Raw genomic sequence first — 9,490 nt, 5'->3', positions numbered from 1 at the left:
CACACGCAGAGCTCCGTGGTACTCTGTGTTTTGTGTTACAACAAAATACCTGAGGTGGGTATAAAATAAAGATTCTCACTTGGCCTGTGATTCTGGTGGGCTCAAGGGTCCATTCAGCCTGGTGCCAGCTTCACAGTAAGGGGCTCCTGCTGTGTCTGTCTCCACATAGCCGAAAAAGGAGGGCAGCATGAGAACGGAGGGGTGGCCTTATGACTCACTCTCATGAAAATTAGCTCACTCCAAAGACCAGCACAAATCCTCCCTGTGGGCAGTGCTTCAGGACCTGGTCACTGATTATAGGCCCCACCTCTTAAAGCCCTCACCACATCAACACTGCCGCCCTTGCACATGGACCTTGGCAGGACACACTCAAACTGTTTCTAAACCACTGCACTCCTGTTCAGGGCACATGAGTGCTCTGAACCCAGCAGACCACCCGTCATGGCCGGGCAACAGGCAGAGGCAGGAGAGAAGTTGAAGCCCCAGGACCTGCTCCAGCGTCCCCATCACATCAGCCCTTTGTTTCCATTCAGAGACCACAGTCTGCGGTCAGGATTTGATCACGCATTCTGTTTGGGGTCTCAAGTGCCCCTCAGTAGAACTGGAAGCTTGGGATGGATAAGTAAGCACCCTTCAAATCCCTCCCTGCTGATACCTCACAGCAGAGGGTATGCGAACAGCAAAGGTCACCTAGCCATGAAGAAAAGCAAATTAAAACCATAACAACATACCCCAGCATTATCGACCAGTGAAAATCAAGTCTGGTTTTCGAAAGTTTTATTTTCATTTACAAAAGCATGGTCCACTTAACTGTAGTTGTGAGTTACAGGGAGTTGCAGAAGAGAAAAAGCCCCTCTGTCCCCAAATAGAATACTTTAAAGCAACATTAACAATAGTTTAAACAAACAACCACGATGACATTCCTGCGTCATCTCACACTGTCCTGAGGAATTACTTCTAGTTCCACTGGACCTTGGATTCACAGTCTCCTCTCGGGAAGTCTTCTGCTTCTGGATTAGGAAATGTTCTGCAAATCCTGCAAATCCTGACTCAGTCTATGGGGATAATCTGAGAGTTGCTTGGGTGATGTCAGCTCAGAAGCCCATACATGAGTCTGTTCGTTAATGTGGGGTCAGTTTGAGGTCCCTGACACAGTCCTTTACCATGAGGCCTCATGTCCTTTTTCACTGAAGACACAACCTGCTGCAGCTCAGAAAAGAGCCTTCAGGTACACATGAAAGCAATCAAAACACTGCCTGTAAACAGAGACTTCATGACCGTAGTTAACATATTACTATGACCGATAATATGAGAATAAATTTCTCTATCAATGTGTCCCCGAGAGTAAAAATATGGGCAGTGAGGGATTTGACAAATCGCCAGGAGCTTCACATAGAACATACAATTTCTAAAATATTTAATCATGTATTAATACCATTTGGCCTGCATAAGTTTAACCTGGGTAAGGATGAACATCTGTTCTGATCTGACACCTCTTCTCGTGTAGATCTTATAATACAGACACATCAAACCATTACTTCTAGTATCTCTTTGTGAAAGAACAAATCTTTGTGATTTTCCAGGGCTCTGCTGGGAAATCTCAAAGGTCACTATAGGTATGAGAATGTCCTGAAAGTTCCCTTATTTTTTTCTACCTGTCTTGGGAAGGCAAGACCAGAAGAGTTGTCAGGAGAATTGGACACCAGGTTAACACATGGTCATGAGTGTCTGAGACACAAGCCTTGGCTATCCATTTTAACTGATAAGGAAACATTTAAAAATAAACATACCCAAGAATATAAAAAATACATGCCCATATAAAAACTTGCATGCATTCTTAGCATTATTCATAATGGCCAAAAAAATAAAAACAATCCAGTGATGGAGAAATACATTATATCTATACAGTGGTATATCCATACAGTGGAATATTACTCAGTCACCAATGGATGCATACAGTGTCATAAATGAACCTCGAAAACATTACACCAATTAAGAGGAATCAGATATAAAAACTTTTCATTATATAATCCCATTTGTATAAAATGTCCAGAATAGGCAAATCCATAGAGACAGAAAGTAGGTTGGGGCTGCCATGGGCTGGGGTAAGAAGAGAATATAAATTTCATTTTGGAAAATATTTTAGAATTAGAATTAGACAGTGATAATGTTTGCATAGCCCAACAATATAATGAAAACCATGGATTCACATTCTTCAAAAAGCACAGTATCTCAATCTTTAAATAAAAGCAGCCTATGTAAGCATGGGATGCAAAATAAGTGAAATAAATAGAACCATACATATAGCTTGCTCTTACATGAGAAATTTTTGTTCTTTGTGTTTTAAGTAATCTATTCTAGGACATGACAAGTTTGACATAAAACGCCAAAAAGTATTCTAGTAAGACATGGAATCTCTGCTGTCCAGACAGCCTTCCCTATTGTAGGCAAAGCACCACTCAGCAGCTAGGAGAGCAAAGCCCATGAACATAAGCAGAGTTCGCTAAAACTTAACACACTCCAGTTTCTTGGCATAGGTATTCTAAAGCAACAAACAAAGTTTACTTACTAGGTTTTTGTCCTTCATGGTGCCTTTTTGTATCGTGGAACACACTGAAAGCTAGGATGAGGATTCCACAAGGGCAAGACTACTTTTATAGTCTGGCGAAACCCTTATTTATGTTACCATGCTATGTGCTCAGTATTGCTCCTTTCAAATGGATCAGCAGATGGGCATTTTCAGGGTCTCCCTTTTAATTTCAAATGCAGCAAATACCAATAGGCTTAACCCACATAAACAAAAGCTCTTTGGGTGATTTCAGTACGTTTTAAGCCTGTAGAGGGGAAGGGCCTATCTTAAAACATAGCAGAGTGAGAAAGGAAAGAGAAGAAGAAACGGGAGAACAACAGGACCTGTGTGAATTGAAGGTGTCCGGACACAACAGTGCTCTTTGTTACAGCGGTAAAGAAAGATGCACAGTGAGATAACAGAACAGTTTCTTACGGTGGACAGGTAAGATAGGTACAGGAATGAGAAACAGACCACGGATCACGATCTGCTATGAACTGTGTGCCTGATTCAACCCTCTGCCCTGGAGTTCCACGCCTTCTCCCTAAGAAGAATCCTGTTGGCTCCCCAACCTCTACCAGCCCCGAGTTCCCAGGACAGAGTTGATACCAACACTGCACAGATCCCCTCCACTGGGCTCCCAGCATCTTGTCTTCCTGCGGAGGTCTCGGCCTGGGTTTTTTTCCCCAGCAAACCCACACGAAGGAAGAGCCAGGAGAGTTGGCTCTGAGGAGCAGCACCCGGGACGGAGGAGCCGGTTGGGACTGGATAGGATACCCTGTTAGCAGCCAGTGGTGATGAAAGCCTATGGGTCTTCACAGACCACTTACCCTGACCCAAGGGGGTCTGTTCCATTGTACGGATGGAATGGGAGTGCCACAAATAAAGCAGAAATAGACCGGAAGTGATGAACGTGGTCAGTTCAGTGGACGCTAAAAGCCACAAAACCTAAGGTGAGGGGAATCAAGGAAAACGGGACCCAAAGAATGCAGAGTGGGGGAGAGGGTAAAGCCGGAGCCAAGAGAAGAAGGTTCCTCCAGAGACTGAGTCATCTACAAGGTCAGTACCACAGGGTCAAACCTCATCCATATCCTGAAGGACCTGTGCCCTTCACTTTAAACCAGCAGCAGATGGATCAGTTCGTGCTTCACTAGTACCCCCACCAGAAACACATTCCACCGTCATTCATCTCAGATGTGAAGCTGTTCACTGATTGACGATTTTTGTTTTTGAGCATTGCTACAGGCTGTACGGTATTTACACGCTGAGGGTCACAGTGATCCCACCCCGCAGAGCCCCACCTTCCAATAAGCAGATCATAGCACCAACAACCTCACCTTCTTGCCCAGTCTCTCATCCTGCTCATGTTTAGACAGCCCCTTAGTTGTGCTGAACTGCCACTTCCTCTCCACCCTCAACTACACCCTTGCAGCTCTTTCTCTTGCCGTTCCTGAGGGCTGCCCTCCTCACAGCTGTCCTAGGAATCTGGAATGGGCCCACTTCTGCTCTGCCAGCCCCTGCAGGACCAAGGGAATGATTTGTAGGGTCCTGTGCTAAAGGAAGACATGGGACCCCTTTCAAAAATTAAGAATTTCAAGTCAAGAACAGCAGAGAATTAAACTAAACTCATGACATGTGTGACTGCATCAACTTCAGGTTGCGGATTCCTGAAGCCAGCCTGACCCTCTTGAAAGTAGACAGAGAAATGAGCCCCTGATAGCCAGCCCAATAGGCCCAACACCTCTGATGTGAACAGGGGAAAGACAGATCTTTCTTTAAAAATGCTACAAAGCCACCCAGAATTCTCACCCAGTTCCCTCAGAGGCAATTGCGATGATTTGTCAGAGAGAAAAATATAATCAAGGTTTCCGAATACTTTTTTTAAAAACCAAAAGAAAGCCACAAAGAGTCCTTCCTAGCCACCAAACCATGCCGTAAATCACAAAAGCTCCTGGGGTTCTCTGCAATTCGGGAGGCTTGAGAGCCCCATCTTGCTTGTACCATGGTGACGATGGGATGTGGGGGTCATCACCCTGGGCTTCCTGCAATAGGCAGAAAGCAGAAGCCAAGGGAGTGCATGCTGTTCCCAGAGAGGCAGCCAAGGGGAGAGATTCCCCATCTCACCCTGTGATCCTCTGGACTCCTCCAGACTTCCTCTCCACTGTGATTTTTCGCAGTACTTGGTGCCACACACATTACTCTAGTCAGGACTCTTAAAAAGATGGGAGGTTTCATCAAAGGCAGAGCAGTGAGAACCACAGCCTGGTTTGTTGCGAAGGAGCTAAAGAGCCAAAGGCAAGAATGAAGAGGGAGAGAGAAATGTTCACATGGGCCAAAGCCAGAGTTTTGCAGCACTATCCCCACACATGCACCCAGGATATCCCTCGACCAGCAAGAGACTGGAGCCAGTGTTAAACACCTCAACCTTCCACTCCCACTTACCGCTGTTCACATCACCCTCCACATGCACATTCAACATGATCAGAAAACAGCTGAATTTCGGGGTGACAAAATACGAAACCTGACAAGTCAGATCACAATCCCACGACAAACATTGTCCACTGTCTTTCCAAACAGGCACCCTCTTCCCCTCCCAACAGGGAAATGAGGTATCACTGTATCATTGCAGGAACAACAGGACAGGCACATAGCCAAGAGAAACCTCACACAAGCCTTTAGAAGCCCATTGGGGGCTGGGAGTCGCACCGCCTCACCTCCAGCCCAGAGTATATGGCCCTGATGGGAGGGGCATCAGCCTCATGACATGGCAGCCATGCCTCAGCTAGCTCGTCTTCGTCCCTCCGATGGACATGGCCATACAGCCTCCTCCCAAGCTTGGACTCACTTGAAGATTTTCTTCATGGCAGTAATGTCCCTTTAGCAGGAGATTCTAAGGGGATAGCACCCTGACAGGAGGCCCAGGCAACAAGAAAAGAATGAAAACACTAGCAGAAAGGAGAAGTGTTCCATCACTTACTTATCTTGGATAATACCCTCCAAAAACAGCCGTGCACTTGAGAAAGTCCTTATGCTAGTACTGACCCTGTACATTTTAGTCATCATTTGTGTGCTGCAGGAAGACTGATGGCCGGGTAGAACTCAAGAGAGGCAGAAGCAGCATCTTTTCTTATTCAGTGACCTGCTTGTGGGGAGTCAAAAGCAAATTAACAATCGGTTTAAGAGGTGGACAGCAAGCCATATGGATGAAGCAGGAGAAGGTTTAACACCGGTGCCTTGAAATCCTTTGTCCTGGGTCTCCAGATGCTGGAATATAGCAATGTGAGGAAGAGAAGTAGGAGGGAAGAGTGGGTCTCTGGGACCCAGGGAGGATATGAAATGAAAATTGAAGCCCAGGGGGACAGCGATGAGAGCGACCTCAGTGAAGAAGAAGGAAGTGGCAAGCGGTGCCACTGAGCCTTGATTCGCTGTATGAGAAGGGCTCCTTGAACTTGCAGATATCGTGAGTGACTACTGGCTATCTCACCTTCTATTATCACATTCACACAGCAAACCAGACTCTCCGATACCACACGTCAGTGACGACCGGCAGCATCCATGTGGTCATTGTACGAAGAGTCCCACGGTCACGGCCACACCGCTCTGCAAGCAGCCCCTTCAACGCAGAGGACAGCCAGCAGCACTGCGAGAACGTGTGCCTTTCCCACCCCAACACAGCTACGCGCACTACATTTGTTGTGACCCGGCCACAGGATCGAAAGACCCTAGGTAGAATCCTCAGCGTCAGGTTCACAGGGTCAGTTGTGTAAATGACAGCCCGGGTCCACACGTGACCGTGCTCAGCAGGGACGCACGCCCCTGAGAACTCAATTGCATGCACTTGGTTTATACCTGTGGTTTTGGACCGGCTCAAGGCAAAAACTCATGCCTGGCTCCGTTATGCTAAGACCCAGAGGAGCTTTTGTTGCACCAAGCACATTTCCAAGCTTTATTCCACTGCTCTGCCCCAGGTATCAGAGGCCGCACTAAAGCAAGCGCACCCAGGAAATCGGGGGAAAAGCTTCCAGAAACTGAGGAGCGTCCTTTGATCCTGAACAGCAACACATTCCAGAGAGGAAATTAATGAGATGATGGCAATAATGGTGTGTCAGAAGCCACACCAGAGAAGAGTAAAACCTGACTTGTCTAGGGAGGATGATTAAACACAACAAAAAAACATCAAAAACCAATGAGGGCCCCAAAAGGAGTTGGTCCAACCCTTTCCCCCAATGCACTCCAACCACCACCTCCATAGTAAGAGCCCAAATGTTTCCACCTCTCCTTCTACCTTTGTTTCCTGCAAAACTCTGTCCTTCGGTGCCTTCCCCGGTGTCCCCCCGAATACAGATCCACTAACTCCCGGGTCTATCGCAGAAGAGAAAATGTATTCACCACCAAAGACATTTACCTCAAGATCTTGTTTCAGTGGAATTCCTTGTTCCATCTTCACCGTAGCTCATATTTTATCTGACAGCTACGGGTGTACAAAATGTAATGCATTTCATGCTGTGGGGGGAGGGACTTGAAGCTGGAGTGACAAGAACTGAGTCCCGTGTGACTTGGCTGCCCAGCCAGGTGCAAGAACCCCCTGCTTTATTTCAAACAGGGTGGGAATGTGGAAAGTCTGTAGTGCTTTCCCAGGACTCTCTCTCTCGGTCCTCCAGTCAATAAACGAAACTAGACAGAGATTAGCAAAGCTCAGAAAAAAACAGGTTGTTAATTTCAGCACAGCAGACCACAACCATTTCTGGAAGGCCCACCCCGTAGGGAGCACAGCGAGCCCACTGTCCCTCCCTGAGGACATTTAGTACCATCTGGAGACAATCCTCACTGTTAGAAACAGGGCAGGGGTAGGGTGGGGAAGTGTTACTGGTACCTAGGAGTAGAGCCAGGGAAGCTACCAGTCACCCAAGGAGGCACAGGAAAGCCGCATACAAAGCAAATATTATTCGGCCCCAAAGTTCAACATCTCCAAGAACAAGCAACTCTGGCCTAGGATGCAGGCGTTTGAGATCCCTGGGTATCCACTCTGGAGTTATCACCCCTCTTAGCAGCCTAGCTAAGTGACAGGTCCCATCCCCGGGCGGAGGGAACAATGTGTTTTCTGTGGTTGTAAACATGGAGACTCCCTGCTCGGGAGAGTTCACCCATCCCTCCAGCCTGCTCATCTACCCCTCTCATTCTCAGACACTCGGGGATATTGGGCTCCTGTCCTCTTTAGGGACCCGCCCCACTGCTTATTTGTATTTTTATAAATAAAAGGAAGTCTGTTCAAAAGAACTGTTCGCACATTTTAAATCTCACAGCCATCCAATCGAGTTGGGACCAAGACTGGGCCCCAGGGCGGATTAGACAGCTTTTCCTATGTGACACAGCTAGCAAGTGATGAGGTCACAGGAGCACCCTGGCTTTCCGGGTTCAGAGACCACTCTAGGAACCTGCAGTGGGACCCCGGCGCCCCCAGGAATACTCTGACCCAGGGGCTTTGCATGTGGCTCACACAGAGGAACGGCGATGCTGAGGGAAGTCACTGGAGACCCGGCCAGCTCTCTCCAAGGCTGCCCCCATGGAAGCTGCCCTGGGGGACAGACCCAGAGGTGGAGACTCCAGACCAGAGCAGAGGCGGCGTCCCTGCCGTCCCCAGGCACCTCCTAGAAGCTGGTCACTGCCCCCAATCTCTCTCGGGTGCAGGTGTCCCCAGCACGGCTCCCGGAAGGAGGCCTCAACCTCTCTGTCCTCCTGCTCCTCTCCAGAAGCGGAAGCAGCACATAGGAGCTTAACCCATGGCTCCAGCGGATCTGCTCCAAGACCCAGGCGCTATGCGTTTACCATCACACGTGCCAACCTGCTCAACAGGGCCTGCCGGGCTCCCCTCTGTGCCCCCATCATCTGGAAATGAAGTAAGAGTAACAGCAACAGTGTATCCATGGTGTTTCTTCAGTGTCCCTCCTTCAAAGCTCCTCCTGGTGCCCTTGGTCTCGTGACAAGTGACTGCTCATGGGCCAGGTGGGCCAGCAGTCACGTGGAGCCAGCACGTGATCCTCCTCTGGCTGCGGAAAACAGCCCAGCGCGGCACCGTCACATCTGCAGAGGCCTGTGACAATGAACGAGCCACATTCAACCAAACCGCTGTGCTCAGAGGTGCATTTTTCTTACAGTTTGCAGATACACATGTTCAAATCCAGCAATTTTTGTTTCTGAAAACAACAGCCAATGGGACTGGACAGGTGTCACCCATTTGTCAGGCCAATTATTTTAATGAGTAAAATATGATTCTAAAGCCAGACTTGCCCCAGCACACCCTTGCTATTCCCTCATCCCCTCCTTCCCCGGACAAGACCTCTCCTGGTGTCTGAAGTGTATTCTGTGTCGGGGAATTTCTTACTGTTAGGGGACAGTTGTTTCACCAGAACCAACAGTTCGTGCTGTCTGGTGCATTCTGGCAACTGGCAAAGAAGGCATCGTTTGCCCAGGCCCAGGCCCTCTTGTGCAGGAGGGCCTGGCATCTCTCCTGACCTGGATACCTCCTCCCTGCCATTGTGCGCCAGTGGCTTTTGGAAGGGGATGTGAGTCCCCAGAGCATGGGTCCCACTGCCCGACCTCTGGACGGCAGCACCACAGCGACAGGGCTGTACATACCAGAACAGGCCGGAAGGGACAAGCTCCATCGTTTCATGGGGAGAAGTAGGGCTGGAAGGGAGCGGTAAATGTTTCAGGGTCACACGGCTGGGCCAGGCACGGTGATGCATGCCTGCAATCCCAGCGCTCTGGGAGGCTGAGGCAGGAGGCTCAGATGTTTAAGCCCAGCCTAAGCAATGTAGCAACTCACTGAGAGTCTGTCTCAAGATAAAAAAAAAATGTTTAAAAAGCTAGGAATGTAGCTCAGTGTGAAGGCCTGGGGTTCAATCCCCATTACTGGAAAAA

The 9,490-nt window shown here is 48.5% G+C and overlaps 1 long non-coding RNA gene across 3 annotated transcripts in view; it reads right to left on the bottom strand.

Annotated features, from left to right (window-relative positions):
• Window positions 1-766: 766 nt before the first annotated feature.
• Window positions 767-9,490, bottom strand: part of LOC104876437 — a 13,864-nt gene continuing 5,140 nt past the window's right edge. For all 3 annotated transcript variants that reach the window (XR_784334.2, XR_784335.1, XR_784336.1), the window contains exon 3: window positions 767-8,660. This is a non-coding gene — a long non-coding RNA (uncharacterized LOC104876437). The remainder of the gene's footprint in view (window positions 8,661-9,490) is intronic.

This window comes from Fukomys damarensis, unplaced genomic scaffold (assembly GCF_012274545.1).
Source record: "Fukomys damarensis isolate Sample0158 unplaced genomic scaffold, DMR_v1.0_HiC HiC_scaffold_32, whole genome shotgun sequence".
In the NCBI taxonomy this organism is placed as follows: Eukaryota; Metazoa; Chordata; class Mammalia; order Rodentia; family Bathyergidae; genus Fukomys; species Fukomys damarensis.
The sequence above is the reverse complement of the archived record's forward strand: the minus strand, read 5'-3'. Positions and strand labels throughout refer to the sequence as shown.